We start from the raw sequence: 25,024 nt of genomic DNA on the forward strand, positions 1-25,024 counted from the left end.
GGGCAGTGATGCAATCTCAGCCTCCCAGGTTCAAGTGATTCTCTTGCCTTAGCCTCCCAAGTAGCTGGGATTACAGGTGCCCGCCACCACACCCAGCTAATTTTTTGTATTTTTAGTAGAGATGGGGTTTCACCATGTTGGCCAGGCTAGTCTCGAGCTCCTGACCTCAGGTGATCTACCCGCCTTGGCCTCCCAAAGTGCTAGGATTACAGGCGTGAGCCACCATGCCTGGCCAATTTGTGGTTATTTTAAACATTGCTATGTAAGCTTTTGCTGGGCCTTATTTAGCATTATGTATAGTTTTCTTTTTCGCGTATTTTCAAATTCCAATGCTAGAAAGATTACTTCTTGTCATTCAAAATATTCTTGCTTCTTAATAGTATATCTCATTATTTCCTAAATGGAGCTCATCATTTATCCATTACTTCAACAAATATGTATTTAGTGCCTGTGTCAGGCCCTATTTTAGACATTGGAAATACAATAGTGGAAAAGCAACAAGGTTTTTGTACTTACAAAATTTTCGTTCTAAGGAAGGTTACAGATAATTATCAAATAAGGATATAACCAAAATATTCTTAAACTCATGCTATTGCCAAAATCAATTGACTTTTATTTCACTTAAAAAAAAAAAAAATCTTGCGGGGGGAGGAGCCAAGATGGCCGAATAGGAACAGCTCCGGTCTACAGCTCCCAGCGTGAGCAACGCAGAAGACAGGTGATTTCTGCATTTCCATCCGAGGTACCCGGTTTCTCTCACTAGGGAGTGCCAGACAGTGGGTGCAGGACAGTGGGTGCGCGCACCGTGCGCGAGCCGAAGCAGGGCGAGGCATTGCCTCACCTGGGAAGCGCGAGGGGTCAGGGAGTTCCCTTTCCAAGTCAAAGAAAGGGGTGACGGACGCACCTGGAAAATCGGGTCACTCCCACCCGAATATTGCCCTTTTCAGACCGGCTTAAAAAGTGGCGAACCACGAGATTATATCCCACACCTGGCTTGGAGGGTCCTACGCCCACAGAGTCTCGCTGATTGCTAGCACAGCAGTCTGAGATCAAACTGCAAGGCGGCAGCGAGGTTGGGGGAGGGGCACCTGCCATTGCCCAGGCTTGCTTAGGTAAACAAAACAGCCAGGAAGCTCGAACTGGGTGGAACCCACCACAGCTCAAGGAGGCCTGCCTGCCTCTGTAGGCTCCACCTCTGGGGGCAGGGCACAGACAAACAAAAAGACAGCAGTAACCTCTGCAGACTTAAGTGTCCCTGTCTGACAGCTTTGAAGAGAGCAGTGGTTCTCCCAGCACGCAGCTGGAGATCTGAGAACCGGCAGACTGCCTCCTCAAGTGGGTCCCTGACCCCTGACCCTTGAGCAGCCTAACTGGGAGGCACCCCCCAGCAGGGGCACACTGACACCTCACACGGCAGGGTATTCCAACAGACCTGCAGCTGAGGGTCCTGTCTGTTAGAAGGAAAACTAACAAACAGAAAGGACATCCACACCAAAAACCCATCTGTACATCACCATCATCAAAGACCAAAAGTAGATAAAACCACAAAGATGGGGAAAAAACAGAGCAGAAAAACTGGAAACTCTAAAACGCAGAGCGCCTCTCCTCCTCCAAAGGAACGCAGTTCCTCACCAGCAACGGAACAAAGCTGGATGGAGAATGACTTTGACGAGCTGAGAGAAGAAGGCTTCAGACGATCAAATTACTCTGAGCTATGGGAGGACATTCAAACCAAAGGCAAAGAAGTTGAAAACTTTGAAAAAAATTTAGAAGAAGGTATAACTAGAATAACCAATACGGAGAAGTGCTTAAAGGAGCTGATGGAGCTGAAAACCAAGGCTCGAGAACTACGTGAAGAATGCAGAAGCCTCAGGAGCCGATGCGATCAACTGGAAGAAAGGGTATCAGCAATGGAAGATGAAATGAATGAAATGAAGCGAGAAGAGAAGGTTAGAGAAAAAAGAATAAAAAGAAATGAGCAAAGCCTCCAAGAAATATGGGACTATGTGAAAAGACCAAATCTACGTCTGATTGGTGTACCTGAAAGTGATGGGGAGAATGGAACCAAGTTGGAAAACACTCTGCAGGATATTATCCAGGAGAACTTCCCCAATCTAGCAAGGCAGGCCAACGTTCAGATTCAGGAAATACAGAGAACGCCACAAAGGTACTCCTCAAGAAGAGCAACTCCAAGACACATAATTGTCAGATTCACCAAAGTTGAAATGAAGGAAAAAATGTTAAGGGCAGCCAGAGAGAAAGGTCGGGTTACCCTCAAAGGGAAGCCCATCAGACTAACAGCGGATCTCTCGGCAGAAACCCTACAAGCCAGAAGAGAGTGGGGGCCAATATTCAACATTCTTAAAGAAAAGAATTTTCAACCCAGAATTTCATATCCATCCAAACTAAGCTTCATAAGTGAAGGAGAAATAAAATACTTCACAGACAAGCAAATGCTGAGAGATTTTGTCACCACTAGTCCTGCCCTAAAAGAGCTCCTGAAGGAAGCGCTAAACATGGAAAGGAACAACCAGTACCAGCCACTGCAAAATCATGCCAAAATGTAAAGACCATCGAGACTAGGAAGAAACTGCATCAACTAACGAGCAAAATCACCAGCTAACATCATAATGACAGGATCAAATTCACACATAACAATATTAACTTTAAATGTAAATGGATTAAATGCTCCAATTAAAAGACACAGACTGGCAAATTGGATTAGGAGTCAAGACCCATCAGTGTGCTGTATTCAGGAAACCCATCTCATGTGCAGAGACACACATAGGCTCAAAATAAAAGGATGGAGGAAGATCTACCAAGCAAATGGAAAACAAAAAAAGGCAGGGGTTGCAATCCTAGTCTCTGATAAAACAGACTTTAAACCAACAAAGATCAAAAGAGACAAAGAAGGCCATTACATAAAGGTAAAGGGATCAATTCAACAAGAAGAGCTAACTATCCTAAATATATATGCACCCAATACAGGAGCACCCAGATTCATAAAGCAAGTCCTGAGTGACCTACAAAGAGACTTACACTCCCACACATTAATAATGGGAGACTTTAACACCCCACTGTCAACATTAGACAGATCAACGAGACAGAAAGTCAACAAGGATACCTAGGAATTGAACTCAGCTCTGCACCAAGTGGACCTAATAGACATCTACAGAACTCTCCACCCCAAATCAACAGAATATACATTTTTTTCAGCACCACACAACACCTATTCCAAAATTGACCACATAGTTGGAAGTAAAGCTCTCCTCAGCAAATGTAAAAGAACAGAAATTATAACAAACTATCTCTCAGACCACAGTGCAATCAAACTAGAACTCAGGATTAAGAATCTCACTCAAAGCCACTCAACTACATGGAAACTGAACAACCTGCTCCTGAATGACTACTGGTTACATAACGAAATGAAGGCAGAAATAAAGATGTTCTTTGAAACCAACGAGAACAAAGACACAACATACCAGAATCTCTGGGACGCATTCAAAGCAGTGTGTAGAGGGAAATTTATAGAACTAAATGCCCACAAGAGAAAGCAGAAAAGATCCAAAATTGACACCCTAACATCACAATTAAAAGAACTAGAAAAGCAAGAGCAAACACATTCAAAAGCTAGCAGAAGGCAAGAAATAACTAAAATCAGAGCAGAACTGAAGGAAATAGAGACACAAAAAACCCTTCAAAAAATCAATGAATCCAGGAGCTGGTTTTTTGAAAGGATCAACAAAATTGATAGACCACTAGCAAGACTAATAAAGAAAAAAAGAAGAATCAAACAGACACAATAAAAAATGATAAAGGGGATATCACCACCTATCCCACAGAAATACAAACTACCATCAGAGAATACTACAAACACCTCTACGCAAATAAACTAGAAAATCTAGAAGAAATGGATAAATTCCTCAACACATACACTCTCCCAAGACTAAACCAGGAAGAAGTTGAATCTCTGAAAAGACCAATAACAGGAGCTGAAATTGTGGCAATAATCGATAGTTTACCAACCAAAAAGAGTCCAGGACCAGATGGATTCACAGCTGAATTCTACCAGAGGTACAAGGAGGAACTGGTACCATTCCTTCTGAAACTGTTCCAATCAATAGAAAAAGAGGGAATCCTCCCTAACTCATTTTATGAGGCCAGCATCATTCTGATACCAAAGCTGGGCAGAGACAAAACCAAAAAAGAGAATTTTAGACCAATATCCTTGATGAACATTGATGCAAAAATCCTCAATAAAATACTGGCAAAACGAATCCAGCAGCACATCAAAAAGCTTATCCACCATGATCAAGTGGGCTTCATCCCTGGGATGCAAGGCTGGTTCAATATATGCAAATCAATAAATGTAATCCAGCATATAAACAGAGCCAAAGACAAAAACCACATGATTATCTCAATAGATGCAGAAAAACCCTTTGACAAAATTCAACAACCCTTCATGCTAAAAACTCTCAATAAATTAGGTATTGATGGGACGTATTTCAAAATAATAAGAGCTATCTATTACAAACCCACAGCCAATATCATACTGAATGGGCAAAAACTGGAAGCATTCCCTTTGAAAACTGGCACAAGACAGGGATGCCCTCTCCCACCACTCCTATTCAACATAGTGTTGAAAGTTCTGGCCAGGGCAATTAGGCAGGAGAAGGAAATAAAGGGTATTCAATTAGGAAAAGAGGAAGTCAAATTGTCCCTGTTTGCAGATGACATGATTGTATATCTAGAAAACCCCATTGTCTCAGCCCAAAATCTCCTTAAGCTGATAAGCAACTTCAGCAAAGTCTCAGGATACAAAATCAATGTACAAAAATCACAAGCATTCTTATACACCAACAACAGACAAACAGAGAGCCAAATCGTGAGTGAACTCCCATTCACAATTGCTTCAAAGAGAATAAAATACCTAGGAATCCAACTTACAAGGGATGTGAAGGACCTCTTCAAGGAGAACTACAAACCACTGCTCAAGGAAATAAAAGAGGATACAAACAAATGGAAGAACATTCCATGCTCATGGGTAGGAAGAATCAATATCGTGAAAATGGCCATACTGCCCAAGGTAATTTACAGATTCAATGCCATCCCCATAAAGCTACCAATGACTTTCCTCACAGAATTGGAAAAAACTACTTTAAAGTTCATATGGAACCAAAAAAGAGCCCGCATCGCCAAGTCAATCCTAAGCCAAAAGAACAAAGCTGGAGGCATCACACTACCTGACTTCAAACTATACTACAAGGCTACAGTAACCAAAACAGCATGGTACTGGTACCAAAACAGAGATATAGATCAATGGAACAGAACACAGCCCTCAGAAATAACGCCACATATCTACAACTATCTGATCTTTGACAAACCTGAGAAAAACAAGCAATGGGGAAAGGATTCCCTATTTAATAAATGGTGCTGGGAAAACTGGCTAGCCATATGTAGAAAGCTGAAACTGGATCCCTTCCTTACACCTTATACAAAAATCAATTCAAGATGGATTAAAGATTTAAACGTTAGACCTAAAACCATAAAAACCCTAGAAGAAAACCTAGGCATTACCATTCAGGACATAGGCATGGGCAAGGACTTCATGTCCAAAACACCAAAAGCAATGGCAACAAAAGCCAAAATTGACAAATGGGATCTAATTAAACTAAAGAGCTTCTGCACAGCAAAAGAAACTACCATCAGAGTGAACAGGCAACCTACAAGATGGGAGAAAAATTTCACAACCTACTCATCTGACAAAGGGCTAATATCCAGAATCTACAATGAACTCAAACAAATTTACAAGAAAAAAACAACCCCATCAAAAAGTGGGCGAAGGACATGAACAGACACTTCTCAAAAGAAGACATTTATGCAGCCAAGAAACACATGAAAAAATGCTCACCATCACTGGCCATCAGAGAAATGCAAATCAAAACCACAATGAGATACCATCTCACATCAGTTAGAATGGCAATCATTAAAAAGTCAGGAAACAACAGGTGCTGGAGAGGATGTGGAGAAATAGGAACACTTTTACACTGTTGGTGGGACTGTAAACTAGTTCAACCATTGTGGAAGTCAGTGTGGCGATTCCTCAGGGATCTAGAACTAGAAATACCATTTGACCCAGCCATCCCATTACTGGGTATACCCAAAGGACTATAAATCATGCTGCTATAAAGACACATGCACACGTATGTTTATTGCGGCATTATTCACAATAGCAAAGACTTGGAACCAACCCAAATGTCCAACAATGATAGACTGGATTAAGAAAATGTGGCACATATACACCATGGAATACTATTCAGCCATAAAAAATGATGATTTCGTGTCCTTTGTAGGGACATGGATGAAATTGGAAATCATCATTCTCAGTAAACTATCGCAAGAACAAAAAACCAAACACGGCATATTCTCACTCATAGGTGGGAATTGAACAATGAGATCACATGGACACAGGAAGGGGAATATCACACTCTGGGGACTGTGGTGGGGTGGGGGGAGGGGGGAGGGATAGCATTGGGAGATATACCTAATGCTAGATGACGAGTTAGTGGGTGCAGCGCACCAGCATGGCACATGTATACATATGTAACTAACCTGCACAATGTGCACATGTACCCTAAAACTTAAAGTATAATAAAAAAAAAAATCTTGCTACAGTCTCCTTCCCTCCCCTCTTCCTTACTTCCTTCTTTTCTCCTTTTCTTCCTTCCTTCCCTTCTCTTCTCCCTTCCTGCACTTTTTCTTTTCAATTAATTGTATCAAATAACTGTCAATTGCCAAACACTGTTCTTGGAAAAGTGGATACAACAGAGAACAAAAAAGATAAACATTCTACAGTTTGGGAGCTTATATTCTAGCAGGAGGAGATAGGCAACAAATAAGCTAGAAATAAACAAATAATAAAAATTAGTACTTAGTGAAATCAGGGAAATAAGCTGGTATGTTACAAAGTGAATGGAGGAGAAAGGGGGCCACTTTAGATGGGATGGCCAAGGGCACTGGGTACTGAAGGGTGAGAAGAGGCCAGCCATCTGAAGAGCCATGAGGAAGAGAGAACAAGCAGACTAGCGGGTACAAAGGCCATGAGGCAAAGCAAGGATGTGCGGCTCTTGAAGAGAGAGGAAGGAGGCCAGTGCGGCCGGAGCTCAATGAGCAGATGGGAGAGTGGGAAGAGACGAGGCTAAAAAGTGTGGGCAGGTGGAAAGCCATATGGGGCCTCTTGGGGCAAGGTAAGAAATTTTTTTTTTCTTAAGTGTGTTGAAAGATCAGAAGGACCTTGTTCACTTATGCATGTCTTCTCCATCCTCAGATCCCACATGGCTCCCAGGCTTTGGGATGCTATGGTGTTAAACATGCATTTAGAGTTAGGATGAGGCAGAGGAAGGCCCACATAATAAGACCAGCCTTTTTTTTCTGTAGAGGAGGAGAATTAGAAAATAAACAATTACCACCATTTCCTATCATTATCATCTCACTAAAAAAAGTCTTCTAAATACCAGTAAAATAAAAAGGTAAGAAAGACATCATCTATCACCTTGGAGTTTACTTGTTTTTAAAAATAGTACTATTAAAAAGTCACTGCACCATCCCTTTTCTTTCCTATTTCACCTTACACCGGTAAATGACACTTGTCCTTGGGCCAGAGTTATGCTTCTATTTAATTATTTCCTGTGGTGGTTTTCTGTTTCTAAACGTTGAAACATCTGCATATTTTCTTTAAATTTGTTCTTTCAGTATAGTTATCAAAGGATAGTCTCCTACTTACATTCTTGGGTTAAGAAAATGATTTTTAAAGTGGAGGAACTCCATACGCCTAGATTTTAGGATGGATCTTTCTAATTTGAGTGACCCTCTTGGGAATGAACTGTAATTTCTTATACATTACTTTCTATAAATCACACACTTTCTTTAAATGTATATGCTATAGTATGAAAAATGAATATCTCCTAGCTCACCTTTTATGGCAAGACCACTGGCTTTCATGGACAGGAAATAAGCTTTAATTAATTTGTCAGTTAGCAGTGATGAGATGCAATGGGTTTTCCATGCCCCTGTAGGGGCCTCCCATGGGATGTAGGACACAAAACTCAGAGGTTCTCCTGGGTAGAAGATGCAATCTATTAGTCATTAAGTACCTGAAAGCATTTCCTAAAACTTCTTTTATAATATGGTATTTATAAGAGTAGTATTATAAAATTATATTTATAAAATGGTATTATTTTCTAGAATGGTGTTTGGTAAACGACCTTTTTACCACACAGGTTTTTAGACTCAAAATTTAGTCTCAAAATTATCTCCTCCAAAAACAATAGCTTAAATCCAAAATTAGCAGTAGGTAAATAATCCCATTCTAACAATGAGAGAAAAACCGTAAAGTTAGAGTATCTTAAGAAAGAATATTTTGGAAAGAAGTACGTCAGCTTTAATTTCTAATTTACTAAAAGGATTAGTACTCAGTTAAGTTTAAAAACACCACATTACTTCCTTAATGTTTCAGATCCCAAAATGAAATACTGAATATCTTATATAAAAAAAAAGTCATGGCCATTGAAATTGTTGTGGTGCTATTGATTGCAAGTCTTTATGTGTATTCTGTTATGCTCTAGAAATATTGATTTAAAAACCAAATAGCAATAGAATTTGTAGCTTGATGATTCATAGAAAACATGGGCAGTAAGAAAAAAAATCTATACACTTTACATACTCCCTTATTAAAACACTTGAAAATTCTAATTTTAGGAAGTTTTCAAAAATGAATATTTAAGAAAGATTTTAAATGTTTATTTACAATGGTCCCAGATTTTATTGATGTAGGTAATAACTGTTATCTGGTACACATCTTTAGAACCAGAAGACTGAGTTTATGTCCTGGTTCTGCCACTTCATTTTGGGACCTTAAGGAAGCCACTTAAACTCTCTTAATCTTAACTTCCTCTTTTTTAAAAAAATACTAATTCCAAACTTCTTCATAGTGATGTTATAAATACCCAATAAGTTTAATTATAATAATGCACTTTGTAAACATAGCCAAAGGTTACTTTTTCTAATTATTACATGTGTAAATCACTTTATTTCTTTTGTATATTTTTAATACTTTTTTTTTTTTTTTTTTTTTTGCTCCTCTACAGGATTTAATATTGGGCAAAGCCATTTCATTCCCTTAGACTGGTCTTCAAACTGGAATGTGTATCTCCTTGAGAGTACCTGAACACTCCAAATGGTATATGATAATTTATAATTGCAAAGGAATCAATTTCCAGCTCCTAAACTTCTATATGTGCCCTTTCTTAGCATAATGTAGGTTCTTCTTTCCCATTTCCCTTTTCACAGTAGACTTACTCTTATTTCAAAAAGAAAAAAATTTAAGCATATGTCCCTAATACATCCAGAATCTTACCACAATATACTGGACAAGAATGTAAAAACTCAGGGCAACCAAATAAAGGAATATTTGAAAGTATTTTGTGTAGGGAAGCCTTATTTAATGCATAATCAAGGCACTAGAGTTTGATGAGGTGACATATGGATATTGTCTAACACTATATTTGGCCATAAGCAGAGCTCATTCCATGTAATATTTACTTTCTTAATTCATATTTCAAAATTCCCCTTACTTAATGGATACTTTCTATTGGATAAATGCTTTAGAGGAGGCGGGGGATTCAGTGTGTGACCATACTTAACAACCCTTTGGAAATATGTACTTTATATATTACTTATAATAGAAGCTATTTGTTAAGAGCATATTTTGTCTCATGCTTACTGATTTATAAATGATCCTTCATCCCCCATGGTTCTGCAAGGTATGTATTTTAATATTTTGAGATTAGAAGACATACATTCATACAGATAACAAAGTCAGGATATTCACCCAGTTCTTTTTGATTAATGGTGTATTGATGAGCAAGATGGTGGGGTAGAAGGCTCCACCAATCAACCCCCCAACCCCCTGCCACAAGGACACCTATCTACACACAAGAAGCACCTTCATAAGAACCAAAAATCAGGTGAACACTCTTAGTACCTGGTTTTAACTTCATATCGCTGAAAGAGTCACTGAAGAGGTGGGAAAAACCTTCTCGAATCACCAACAATGCCCCTGCCCTCTCCCCTGGCAGCAGCAGCCTGGTGCAGACAGTGTTTCTTCGTGCTGGGGAAAGGGATATTTATTGCAGCATCAGTGAGGCAATGAACTCAGTGCTGCCCTATTAAAACAGAAAACAAAACAAAACAAAAGTTAGCAGATGCCCGCCCATGCAGAGAGCAATTAAATCAGCCATAGCAAGAGGGGAATCACCAATCCCAGTGGTGCAAACTTCAGTTCCCATAAGCCTAGCCATCACAGGTTAACATGCTTTGGGGCCCTACATAAACTTGAAAGGCAGTCTAGGCCACAAGGACTGGAACTTCCAGGCAAGTCCTAGTGCTGAACTGGGCCCAGAGACAGTGGACTGATGGGGCATGCAACCTACTGAGACAGCAGCCAGGGGCAGCTAAGGGAGTGTGGGTATCACCTCTCCCCTAAACCCAGGCTGCTCAGCTCCAAAAGAGACCCCTTCCTTCTGCTTGAGGAGAGGAGAGGTAAGAGTGAGGAGGACTTTTTCTTGCATCTTAGATACCAGCTCAGCCACAGCAGGATAGGGCATCAGTCAGCATCATGAGGCTCTTATTCGAGGCCCTAGCTCCTGGATGACATTCCTAGACATACCCTGGGCCAGAAGAAAACCTGCTGCCTTGAAGAGAAGCACTCAGTTCTGGCAGTATTCCTCCTCTGCTAACTGAAGAGCCCTTGAGCCCTGAATAACCAGCAGTGATACCCAGGTACTATGTTAAAGGCCATGAGTGAGCCTATAAGACTTGCTGGCTTCAGGTGAGACTCAGCATATTACCAGCTGTGGTGGCTATGGGGAAAAACTCCTTCCACTTGAGAAGAGCAGAAGAAAAAGCAAAGGATATTGCTTTTTCTATTTATTCAAATATCATTTGTCTTGCACCTTAGGTACCGACACTGCCACAGGGGTGTAGAACATCAAGCAGGCTCTTGGGGTCCTAGATTGCAGGACTTGACTCTTGGATGGTATTTCTGGACTTGCCCTGAGTCAGATGGGAGCCCACTGCCCTGAAGGGTGAGTCCAAGGCCAGGTAGCATTCACCACAAGGTGACTAAAGAGCCCTTGGGCCTTAAGGGAACAACATTATTAGTCTGGCAGTATTCCCTGTGGGCTAGACATGGTGGTGACCATGGGGTGAGGCTCCTCTGTCTTTGGAAAGGGGAGGGAAGAGTAGGACTGTGTCTTGTGGTTTGAGTTCCAGCTTAGCTGCAGTATAAGAAAACACCAGGCAGACTTCTAAGGTTTTTTACTCTAGTTGCTGGCTTCCAGATAGCACTTCTGGTCCTGCCCAGGGCCAGCAGGAATTCACTACCCTGAAGGGAAGGACACAAGCCTTGCTGGCTTTGCCACCTGCTGACTGTAGAGCCCCATGGCCTTTACGAATTAATTATAGACTGTAGCCAGGAAGTTACAGCAGGCCTTAGGTGAGACCCGGTGCTGTGCTGGCTTCAGGTGTGACCTAGTACGGCCCTAGTCATCATGGCCACAGGGGCGCTTGTGTCACACCACCCACAGCTCCAACTGGCTCAGAACAGAGAAAAAGATTCCATTCACTTGGGAGAGAGTAAGGGAAGAGAACAAGAGTCTCTGCCTGGTAATCCAGAGAATTCTTCTGGATCTTGCCCAAGACCATCAAGGTAGTACCTTTATGAGTCTGCAAGAACCCCAGCATTACTGGGCTTGGGATGCCCCCTAGAGTGGATACAGCTTAGAACATAACATGCAAATTCTTTCAAATATCTGGAATGCCTACCCAATAAGGACAGCTAAAACAAGCCCAGACTGAGAAGACTACAATAAATACCTAACTTTTCAATGCCTAGACACCAAAGAACATCTATAAACATCAACACCATCCAGGAAAACATTACCTCACCAAATGAACTAAATAAGGCACCAAGGACCAAACCTGGAGAAACAGAGATATGTGACCTTTGAGACAGATAATTTAAAACAGCTGTGTTGAGAAACTCAAAGAAATTCAAGATAACACAGAGAAGGAATTCAGAATTTTATCAGTTAATTTAACAAAGAGATTGAAATAACTAAAAATAATTAAGCAGAAATTCTGATGCTGAAAAATGCAATTGGCATACTGAAGAATGCATAAGAGTCTTTTAATATCAGAATTGATCAATCAGAAGACAGAATTGCTGAGTTTGAAGACAGGCTATTTGAAAATACACAGCCAGAGTAGACAAAAGAAAAAAATAATGAAAACCAATGAGACATCCCTACAGGATCTAAAAAATAACCTCGAAAAGGAAAATCTAAGAGTTATTGGCTTTAAAGAGGATGCAGAGTAAGAGATAGAGGTAGAAAGTTTATTCAAAGGGATAATAATGATAGCTTCCCAAACTTAGAGAAAGATATCAATATCTGAGTACAAGAAGGTTATAGAACACCAAGCCAATTTAATCCAAAGAGTACTACCTCAAGGTATTTAATAATCAAACTCCCACAGGTCAAGGATAAATAAAAAAATTCTAAAAGCAACAAGACAGAAATAAATAATATACAATGGAGCTTCAATACATCTGGCAGCAGACTTTTCAGTGGGAACCTTACAGGCCAGGAGAGTGGCATGACATATTTAAAGTGCTGAAGGAAAAAAATCTTTTCCCCTAGAATAGTATATCCAGCAAAAATATCCTTCAAACATGAAGGAGAAATGAAGACTTTCCCAGACAATAAGCCTTTCCCAAACTGAAAGCCTTTCTTCTAAGATCTGGAAAATGATAAGGATGCCCACTTTCACAACTTTATTCAGCAAATACTAGAAGTCCTAACTAGAGAAATCAGATGAGAGAAATAAATAAAGGGCATCCAAATTGGAAAGGAAGAAGTCAAATTATCCTTGTTTTCAGATTATATGATCTTATATTTGGAAAAACCTAAAGACTCCACCAAAAAACTATTAGAACTAATAGACAAATTCAGTAAAGTTACAGGATACAAAATCAACATACAAAAATCGGTACCATTTTTATATGCCAACAGTGAAGAATCTGAAAAAGAAATCAAAAAGTAATCCTATTTACAATAGCCACAAATAAATTTAAATACCTAGGAAAGAACTTAACCGAAGAAGTGAAAGATCTCTATAATGAAAACATAAAACATTGATGAAAGAAATTGAAGGTGACACCAAAAAATGAAAAGACATTTCATTTGTATGGATTGGAAAAATCAATATTGTTAAAATGTTCATACTACTCAAAGCAATCTACAGATTCAATGCAATCCCTATCAAAATACCAATGACATTCTTCACAGAAATAGAAAAAAAAAACTCTAAAATTTATATGGAACCAGAAAAGACCCAGAATAGCCAAAGCTATCCTATACAAAACAACAAAACTGATGGAATCACATTACCTGCCTTCAAATTATAGTACAGAGCTAAGTCACCAAAGCAGCATGGTACTGGCATAAAAACAGACACATGGACAAATGGAACAGAATAGAGAACCCAGAAACAAATCCACACACCCACAGTGAACTCATTTTTGACAAAAGTGCCAAGAACATACACTGGGTAGAAGACAGTCTCTTCAATAAATGATGCTGGGAAAACTGGATATCCATATGCAGAAGAATGAAACTAGACCCTTATCCTTCTCTGTATACAAGAATCAAATCAAAATGAACTAAAGACTTAACTCTAAGAACTCAAATTATGAAACTACTACAAGAAAACATTGAGGAAACTCTCCAGGACATTGGTCTGGGCAAAACTTTCTTGAGTAATACCCAGGCAAGCACAGGCAACCAAAGCAAAAATGGACTACTGGGATCACAACAAGTTAAAAAGCTTCTGCACAGCAAAGGAAACAATCAACAAAGTGAAGAGACAACCCACAGAACAGGAGAAAATATTTGCAAACTACCCGTATGACAAGAAATTAATAACCATGTTATATAAGGAGCTTAAACAGCCTTAGAGGAAAAAAAATCTAATAATCTGATTAAACAATAGGCAAAAGATTTGAATATAAATTTCTCAAAAAACATACAAATGACCAACAGGCATAAGAAAAGGTGCTCAACATTACTGATCATCTGAGAAATGCAAATCAGAACTACAATGGGATATCATCTCACCCCAGTTAAAATGGCTTATATCTAAAAGACAGGCAATAACAAATGCTGGCAACAGAGTAGAAAAAGGGAACCTTTGTACACTGTTGGTGGGAATGTAAATTGGTACAAACACTATGAAGAACAGTTTGGAAGTTCCTTAAAAAACTAATATTGAGCTACCATATGATCCAGCAGTGAGTTTACCCAATGGGTACATAGGCGTATATATTTATAGGGTACATGAGATATTTTGGTACAGGCATGCAATGTGTAATAATCATATCATGGAGAATGGGGTATTCATCCCCTCAAGCATTTATCCTTTGTATTACAAACAATTCAATTACACTCTTTTAGTAATGTATAATTAAGTTATTACTGACTATAGTCACCCTGTTGTGCTAGCAAATACTAGGTCTTATTCATTCTTTCTAACTACTTTTAATGTAAGCATTAACCATCCCCACCTCCCCCACAATCCCCTACTACCCTTAGCAGACTCTGGCCACCATCGTTGGATACGCTATGCCCATGAGTTCAATTGTTTTGATTTTTAGATCCCACAAATCTGCCACTGTAGAACCAAAGGTGCTATAGACAATATGTAGACAAATATATGTGGCTGTGTTATAATAAAACTTTCTATTACTTGCTTATACAGCACATATATCAGAGACCATGCTCTCTTTTCTTTAGTCTGCTCTCAGAACACACTGCTTTGTATAGAGTCCATTCTTTTTTTTTAAAGATTTTTTATTTTAAAAATTAAAATACTAAGCAATTTTTCAACAAATATAATGCATAATCAAAAATATTTTGTTCTAATTTATGTCCAATTCAGAAAATAATAAGTGGGAAAAAGGGAACATAGGGAAAAGAGAAAAAGGGAGAAAGAGATACACAAAATCATGAAGGTAAAATAAACGGCGGGGAGAAATGCAAGAACAGGAACAAATGCAAACTTTAGGATTTGCATTTGGATTTTTTAAAATCCCCAGGAACAGGGACATTTTCTGTCTTGTTCGGTGCTGCATTGCAGACACTACAATACAGCCTGGTTCATGGTTTTAGCTTCTAAGATAGTCTAGGGAGACAAATCTTTCCTAGCAGGAATAACAAGCCTTCATTCTAAGGATTAATTTAGATCATCAGACTATCTTCATTTTAAGTATTGTGGAAAACATTAGGAAGCAAAGTCCCTAATTATGTCTATAATTATGAAAAAAATCATATTTTAAAAAGTCTTTGGTAGCAAGAAAGACTGTAATATACTCAAAGACGAGAATGTTTTTCCACTTGTTTCTTTACTTATATCACTTGTTTTCTGTTTCTTTTAAGAAAGTAAACACTGCATTTTTTAGTTTATTTGGTATATGTAGTTTTGCAAAATATGCATTTTTGTGCCTGTCTTTTTATTTCCTATTATTCCATTACTGTCTTTGCATTTGTATAGAGTCCATTCTAAGGAAAAGGTTCCTTTCTCTTCCTGCTTTACAGGTGTGTGGGTAGCTGATTTTATGGTTGAGCTCTTTTACATACAGAATTTAGGTATTCATTACTGCACTCTCTTACAGGCCAAGGCTTCATGTCACTTGGAAATAGAAAATGAAGAGAGTGAGACGGTTGAGGGAGGAGGGTGATAAGTTTGATAACCATATTCTGAGAAGCCAGTTTGGCCTTAATGCATTAGCTCTCTCCCTTGCCCTCTTAACAGAAGCCCACTAATGATTTTCCATTTATTCCCACAAACACTTTCTCCTTTTCATTCTTTATAGCTAAGAGATAATGTGAGCACATTTCTCTCTTGGGCATGCATAGCAGAGTTAGGGCATCTCTTTTTATTACTGGCCTCCCTCCTGAACAGAGACAACCAATGCTGGTTTCACTGGACTTGAAAAAATCACATTCGTTATTTATGGACATGTCAATTTCTCCTTTGGATATAAGATGGTATGTTTGGAGATTTTCCATTTCCATAAAATTTCCTTAGAAACATTTGCCCTGCAGAATAATATGCTTGTATTGCAGATGAAAGAGTCTGGTATAAGGGTCATTCTGAAGGGTTTAGCTAAATGCAAATAAACTGAAACTACCATGGGCCACGTGTTAATTACATATAACTGATATTTTCTATTGTAGAAAGGAAATAAGCAAAAATAAAAAAAAATTTACCCAATTCAGTGAGAAAAGCAATAACATATAATGCAAAATCTATTGATATTGGTAGATCAATTATTGAATTATTTATTCAGAATCTAGGAAATGCAGTTAAACTCTGCTCAATGTATATTTTTTATTGTGTCCATATAAAAAAGCTACTTTTACCTAATCCTGAGCCTTATGTATCTTAGAGAACCTCTGCTGCACAGAACCATACAACTGACAATTAACACGTAAGCAATAACATTTATTGCAAAAAGGATTCCAGTTTTGGTTTTCTTTTCCATTTGCACTAAGCTACATTTTCTCTTATATCCCTCTGTATTTAATGTTGGATGCATCCATCTTTCCTTCTTTTTGATATAATTTTGCTCCTGGATCACATGAAACCTCTTCTAATTACTTTCTTCATTTTAAATGCTCATTTTTCATATCTGTTACGGAAAAATTAGAAAACACAGGTAGGAAAAGGGAGTAAATCATTCAAAATTTCACTACTCGGTGATAATCACCATTAAAATGTTGGTTCTTCCTGATCTATATATACTTTATACGTAAATATATAATTTTAAAACATGGAATATGATTCCACATATTCTCCTGTAGTTCCGGTCTCACTCTGTCACCCAGGCTGGAGTGCAATGGCACAATCATAGCTCACTGCAGCCTCGAACTTCTGGGCTCAAGGGACCTTCCTGCCTCAGCCTACCAAGTGGCTGGGATTACTGGCATGAGCCACCACGCTCAGGTTGTTTTTCTTTAAACACTTTTTTTATTCATAAATATAGACTCATATCCTAATTTTAAAGGATTCCATAAAATTCAAACAGATGTATAAATGATAATTCAGTAAAACCTTTATCATTGAAGTTTTAGATTGCTTCATTGACAAAAATATCTCTGAAAAAAATCTTTGCATTATTTTTCATTCCTTAGGATAGATTTCTAAAAGAAAATTACTGAATTGAAAATATGTAATTTTTAAGGCTGTTGATGCATTTTGTCAAATTATTCTTCCAAATGGCTGCAACAATTACATTTCCACCTGGATTATGTAAAAGCACCTGCTTTCCCACTCCTCAATGATACCCAGTATTTACACGCTTATGCTAATTTCCCTCTAAGTAGCATCTTTTTATTATTAAGTGGTTGATATGGGTTTAAAAAGGACAAAGGGGCTGGGCACGGTGGCTCACGCCTATAATCCAAACACTTTGGGGGGCCCAGGAGGGAGGATCATTTGAGCGCAGGAGTTGGAGACCAACCTGGGAAACAGAGAAAGATCCCATCTCTACAATCACTTTTTAAATCAGTTGAGTGTGATGGCACACACCTGTGGTCCCAGCTACTTGGGAGCCTGAGATGGGAGGATCACATGAACCTGGGTGTTCAGTGAGCTATGATCATGCCCTTGTACTCCAGCCTGGGTGACAGAGCAAGACCCTGTCCCTTAAAAAAAAAAAAAAAGGCAAGGGGAGAGCTGGCAAGATAGCCAAATAAGAACAGCTGCGGTCTGCAGCTCCCAGTGAGACCAAGGCAGAAGGCGGGTGATTTCTGTATTTCCAACTGAGGTACCCCGTTCATCTCAATGGTACTGGTTAGACAATGGGTGCAGCCCATGGAGGGCAAGCAGAAGCAAGGTGGGGCGTTGCCTCACCGGGGAAGTGCAAGAGGCTGGAGAACTTCCTCCCCTAGCCAAGGGAAGCCCTGAGGGACTGCGCTATCTGGCCCAGATACCATGCTTTTCCCACGGTTTTTGCAACCCACAAACCAGGAGATTCCCTCCTGTGCCTACACCACCAGAGCCCTGGGTTTCAAGCACAAAACTGGGCAACTGTTCGGGCAGACACCCAGCTAGCTGCAGGAATTTTTTTTGTACCCCAGTGGTGCCTGGAACCCCAGCGAGACAGAACCATTCACACCCCACCCGGAAAGGGGCCTGAAGCCAGGGAGCCAAGTGATCTTGCTCAGTGGGTCACACTCCCACGGAGCCCAGCTAGTTAAGAATCACTGGCTTGAAATTCTCACTACTAGCACAGCAGTCTGAAGTCAACCTGGGACAATTGCGCTTGGTGGGGGAGGGGTGTTTGCCGTTACTGAGGCTTGAGTAGGCAGTCCCCTCACAGTATTAAGGAAACTACTGGGAAGTTCAGACTGTGCAGAACTCACTGCAGCATGGCAAAGCACCTGGGGCCAGACTGTCTCTCTAGATTCCTTCTCACTGGGCTGGACATCTCTGAAAGAAAGGCAGCAGCCCCATTCAGGGGCTTATAGATAAAACTCCCATCTCCCTGGGACAGAGCACCTGGGGGATGGGGCAGTTGTGGGCACAGCTTCAGCAGACGTAAATGTTCCTGCCTGCCAGCTCTGAAGACAGCAGTGGATCTCCCAGCACAGCGCTCGAGCTCTGCTAAGGGACAGACTGCCTCCTCAAGTGGGTCCCTGACACCCATGCCTCCTGAGTGGGAAACACCTCCCAGCAGGGATTGACAGACACCTCATACAGGAGAGCTCCAGCTGGCATCTGGCAGGTGCCCCTCTGGGACAAAGCTTCCATATTAAGGAGCAGGCAGCAATCTTTGCTGTTCTGCAGCCTCTGCTGGTAATACCCAGGCAAACAGGGTCTGGAGTGGACCTCCAGCAAACTCCAGCAGACCTGCAGAAGAGAGGCCTGACTGTTAGCAGGAAAACTAACGAACAGAAAACAATAACATCAACATCAACAAAAAGGACACCCACAGAAAAACCCCATCCAAAGGCCATCAGCATCAAAGATCAAAGGTAGATAAATCCATGAAGATGAGGAAAAACCAGCACAAAAATGCTGAAAATTCCAAAGACCAGAATGCCTCTTCTCCTCCAAATGATCGCAACTCTTCTCCAGCAAGGGCACAAAACTGGGCAGAGAATGAGTTTGACAAATTGATAGAAGTAGGCTTCAGAATGTGGGTAATAACAAACTCCTCTGAGCTAAAGCAGCATGTTCTAACCCAATGCAAGGAAGCTAAGAACCTTCATAAAAGGTTACAGGAACTGCAAACTAGAATAACCAGTTTAAAGAACATAAATGACCTGATGGAGCTGAAAAACACAGCACGAGAACTTTGTGAAGCATACGTAAGTATCAATAGCTGTATCAATCGAGCGGAAGAAAGGATATCAGAGATTGAAGATCAACTTAATGAAATAAAGTGTGAAGATAAGATTAGAGAAAAAAGAACGAAAAGGAAAAAACAAAGCCTCCAAGAAATATGGGACTACGTGAAAAGACCAAACCTACAATTGATTGGTGTACCTGAAAGTGATGAGGGGTTGGGGGGCACAGGAGGGAGAGCATTAGGACAAATACCTAACGCATGCAGGGCTTAAAACCTAGATGACGGGTTGATGGGTGCTGCAAACCACCATGGCACATGCAGGTGACAAACCTGCACGTTCTGCACATGTATCCCATAACTTAAAGTATAATTAAAAAAAAAAGGAAGAAAGACTAGTATTATTTAGTAACTCCCTTAAGGATTATTGGTTATTCCCCATTTACATCATGGAGCCCCACATCAAATCTCTAGCTCCTGTTAATATAAATCCATATTTCTTATTATTCTTGTAGTTAAATGTATTAAGAATTGCTTGTTTTCAGCAAAGCCACTATTAAACCTCAAAATGTTATTCAGTTCAAGATCCTGCAGCTACCAATCTAAAAAGCTTTTAACTAAGTCCCTAAGGCTGAATACTGGCATCCTTTCTCAGTGGTTAAATAAAATAAGCAACAAAGTAAATAGGCTTAAATTGAGCTGCCAGTTTAAGACTTGGGATTTCTATCATCTTCTGACTGAGATTTGACCCAGCTGTTTTTTGACTTCTAATTACTTCTATACAGGTGATCCTTCTCCAGTGTTCTTCAAAATAGAGATTGACAGAAAATTTTCTTCAGCTGAATCCTCAGCTCCTTGATAATGTAAGAAAAAAGAGAGAACATTCTGTGGACTTTCCTGGTCCCAGTTGTGGTTTAAAAAAATAATAACAACAGAATGTTAAAAAGATAACTTTTCTATCTCAGTTTTGATGAAAGTGGTACATAGCAGATATCAAACTACACGTAAAGCCTAAAATAGGGTTGAGAGAGTGGATATAGAGAGAGAGGATTTGGAAAGAGATTTCTTCGGAGAAAGCATGACTTTGCTGTGAGACTCCATCCTATCCCATCCGAAATGAGGGGAAAGTTTATCTCGGTCACCTTAAAGCTTACTGATGGGGCATTCACTGGCCTCGATGAGAGCTTTACATTATGCTTTAAAGCTGGAAGACACTTGCCCTGACCCTCAAGCAAGAAAGATAAAGCAGCCTTTGGGTGAAGAATAAAAACTGCCACATTGCAATGGGCCAGCACTCCCAGAGTTTGTCAGGGCAAGGGATGAGTGCCTATTCCCTGTGGTCTTGCTATGAGCCACACAAAAGAGAAGGGCAGATTGGACTCATGTTAAGTCTGATCAAGAGAAGTATTTGACGCCTGTAATCCCAGCACTTTGGGAGGCCGAGGTGGGCGGATCACAAGGTCAGGAGATCGAGACCATCTTGGCTAACACGGTGAAACCCCGTCTCTACTAAAAATACAAAAAATTAGCCGGGCGCGGTGGCGGGCGCCTGTAGTCCCAGCTACTCGGGAGGCTGAGGCAGGAGAATGGCGTGAACCTGGGAGGCGGAGCTTGCAGTGAGCCGAGATTGTGCCACTGCAATCTGGCCTGGGCTAAAGAGCGGGACTCCGTCTCAAAAAAAAAAAAAGAGAAGTATTTGAGAGGGTGAAGAATCGGCTGTAGAGATAACTGGAAAGCCAGGGGCTGGGGATAGCAAGGTGGGATGGGGCCGGGTTGTGAGCCAAGGCGGGGTGGTGAGTCCATTCCCAACATCAAGGAAGCTGCATTGAAATACCACAAAAGTAGCCATAAAAGCAAGTCCTCTTGAAACACCCAGATCATGATGCTATCTGGTAAAGGTCAGAAATGGCAGCTAGCTTGTCGGGAAGAAGAATGAACAGAGCAGAAATGCATGTCCTTCCCTGGAGGATGCAGGTTCAGCAACCAGAGGTAGTCCTACCTTTTAATATGTATTAGGTTTGTGCAAAAGCAATTTTAATGGCAAAAACCTCAATTGCGTTTGCACCAACCTAATATATAAGGGAAAATGGTATCTTGAACTGGACATCTTTAATATGTGAATCCAGACTGATTTTGAAACTTAAAGAGACAGACCTGTCTATGGAGGCCTGGCAGACACAGTTTTATCCAGGAAAAGGAAAATATTTTCTCCCTGGAAAAAAAGAAAAAAAAGTATTCCAGGGGACAATGGTAGACTTACTGATAGCTAGCTTCCTAAGTACCAAGCAGTCTTCTAAGTGCTTTGTCAGTGCTAACTCTTTTAATGCTCACCACACTCCTGGGAGGCAGATATTATTTTTAACTCCATTTTGAGGACCTATGAGGTTGCTGAGATACAAAGAGTTTAACTAATTTGACAAAGGTCACAGAGCTAGTAAATACCCAAGTTAGGATTAGATATTTAGTAGTCTGATTCCATCAAGCTCCAAAGTTGGATGCATTCATTGAAAATTATGTAGTGAAATAACTGAAACTCCTCATGGCCATTTTAGAGGAAAAAGTGCTTGGGGGCATTAGGAATCATGAACATTCTATCCTCACTCCTTGGCACATAGTATAAGCAATCTCATTAATTGCTTGGGGGTCCTTACCTTCCAGTGATAACTAACCTAGGGAGCAAAGATCATGTTTCCAAAATTAAGCTGTAAGCTTCTTGCAATTAATGAGAGACAATTTCATACTTTTTTGCATAAATGTTGCATATGTAGGACCATAATAATCATCTGTGGTGATAACATGTGAATTTAAGGAGATTTCATGGGAAAAGACAATTATTTTTCTGCTAGTGATTCAAACTTGATTCAAGATAGGTTTTGAGTGAATTGTGAACATAGGCTTGATCTAAAGCTGGTGAAATATGCCTTGCATTTTCCATATTTTCTATTGCTACCTGGGATCTAATATTTACTGGGGTAGAGAGAAAGCCAACAATTACCAAGCATCTTTTATATACCAGATGATTTCATTGTAGGTTATTACCTTATAGAATTCTCACGAGAAAGATAATTGAAATAATTGCCAGTATCTCCATTTGGCCGATTTTAACAATAAGTAACATTAGTTGAGCACTTCCCCTGTGCCAGGCACTATTTTAATTTTTAAATGAATTCATTGATCCCTGCAATAATGTTATGAATTATTATTTATCTTATTTTACAGATGGGGAAACTGGAGCATTCACAGGTTAAAAACTTCCCCAATATTTTGCCATTTAGGACATGGCAATGTGGGTATTTGAAACCAGGAAGTCGCCAGGCGGGGTGGCTCAGCCAGGCATGGTGACTCACACCTGTAATCCTACCAGTTTGGGAGGCCAAGGTGGGTGGATCACTTAAGGCCAGAAGTGCAAGGCCAGCCTAGCCATCATGGCAAAACCCCATTTCTACTAAAAATACAAGAATTAGCTGGGTGTGGTGGCAAGCGCCTGTAATCTCAGCTACTTGGCAGGCCGAGGCACAAGAATCGCTTGAATCCAGGAGGCAGAGGTTGCAGTGAGCCAAGATTATGCCACTGCACTCCAGCCTGGGTGAGAGAGTGAGGCTGTGTCCAAAAAAAAAAAGTTCATGAACCCAGGAATTCTGTAGCAAAGCCCATATATTCACCTATACTTCCTCACAGATGAAGTAAACTGGAATTCTGGATGTTCAAGATATGTTCATATCTAAGGGTCCTAGTAAAAGATGAAGGCTGGATTTGAAATCTAGTCCCTTGGACTTGTGTGCTTTTCTGTACACTCTCTCTTCCTGATCTAATGGAGGCACCCCACCCACACTTCCCCCAAAAGAACATACAGCTTTACTCCTAGGTCTCCTATTTGGGACTTCTATTTCAGTACCTTGAACATTGCAAAGACTATTCTGGTCATCTTCTCCTTGTACATTTATGAGTCACAGATGCTAGCAGAACTTAATAAAAACTTCTCTTGTTCTTGGTTTTATATACAATAGAAAGTTGTTAGTGTTCTGTGTCTCAGGAGCAGAACTTCACTTCCACTTTTAATCAACACCTACATAGACTTTTAGAGTTCAAACTCTTAGCTGGTGTCCTAAATCAGACATAATTCACTCTTTAATAATCAAGGCCTGTCTTAACTAGATTGAGGGGAAGGACCTTGACTTGTTCTTCTTCATATCTGCTATAGCCATGTGCCTCAGTTGTGAGACTGGTTGAGAAGACATGGAATCTAGAACCAAGTGGAGTGGCATCATGAACTTAGCTACAGAGCAGATTCCAAGAGATGGCCAAGAATCTCCCTCGCAATGTCCTAAGGGAACAACTGATACTCAAAATATTTAACAAACAGAAGGAACTCCCAACCAATCAGAATGGGCACCAGCTGCTAAAATGTATCATTGTGTGATGACTGAATATTCTTCCCGCCTAAAAGTGATACTAGTTATGGCATACTACTTAGGAATACTGGCTCTGGAATTAGATAACCTGACTTGAATCGTGCTGCTATTTAACCTTAGGGCAATCTTCTTTGCCTGTCTGTACTCAATCCCCTTATCTTTACAAAGCGTGTCAAAATAGTACTTTATAGGGTTGTTATAGGGCAATCATGAAAATTAAGTAAGCTAGAATAGACTAAGCACTTCGAATTATGCCAAACACATAAATGCTCAGTAAATATTGGTTATTGTTAATTTCTTTAAACTACAGGGTCCAATCTGTGCAAGTAGCCCACCAGACAGAGGTGAAACCTGCAGTCAGATTGTCCAGAGATGTCCAGTGTCTGACCATTGTGAAGCAAAACCCCTGCAGGTCAGTCAAATAGGGACACATTCTTAGCTGTAGGAAGGAGGGTGGCTAGGTCTAGGAACAAAGGCATCTTACTCAAAAGGTTTCATCCAGGTTCAGCAGATGCTGGGCTTAAAGCAACAAGATTTACTCCAGAATCCCCCCACTGATGAGGGTGAGGCATGTGGCAAGGTCTTCTAACACAAATTTGGGGACTGGTTGGGGTGCTGATCTTTAAGCTGATCATTATTGATGTCTATAGCTAAGAAGAGCTGGAGAGACAAGGACCTCCCTAAATTTCCCTACAAATTTAGATACTCAAGAGGACAGTGTTGATGATGTTGAAAGAATCATTTAGTTATTCATCCCATTAAAACATTTTCTTGAGGGCTTATTATGACCTAGGCACTGTGCTATTCAGAAAAGAATAAGGCTAACAATGGTCCAAAATGAATTGTATGCCATATTCCAAATTTATCATCTTTTAAAGCTTGTATTGACAGCCTAGAAAGGTAAATAGCTTTACTTTGTTAGGGAGCTTCTAGTTTCTACAAATTTGTTTGTTTAGTATCCTAGATATCAGGGTAAGAAATATTTAGATTGTAAATTTCACACTCTGACCCCAAAGTTCTCAACCCAAAGCAGTACCTAACCTTCTAACACTTCTAAATTTCAATCAAAGAGCTTGAGTTTGAAAAAAAGCTTTAAAAAAGCTCCTCCTCCTTGAGAGTGCTAGTAATGTAGGGCAGATGTGAT

General features: G+C 40.1%; 1 protein-coding gene across 1 annotated transcript in view; it reads right to left on the reverse strand.

Annotated features, from left to right (window-relative positions):
• PDE4B (phosphodiesterase 4B) overlaps window positions 1–25,024 on the reverse strand; it is a 681,554-nt gene that overhangs the window by 655,675 nt on the left and 855 nt on the right. The window contains exon 2 of the mRNA XM_063800934.1: window positions 10,043–10,223. The gene's annotated coding sequence lies outside the window, so the exon portion shown is untranslated. The remainder of the gene's footprint in view (window positions 1–10,042; window positions 10,224–25,024) is intronic.

Source organism: Pan troglodytes, chromosome 1 (genome assembly GCF_028858775.2).
Source record: "Pan troglodytes isolate AG18354 chromosome 1, NHGRI_mPanTro3-v2.0_pri, whole genome shotgun sequence".
NCBI lineage: Eukaryota > Metazoa > Chordata > Mammalia > Primates > Hominidae > Pan > Pan troglodytes.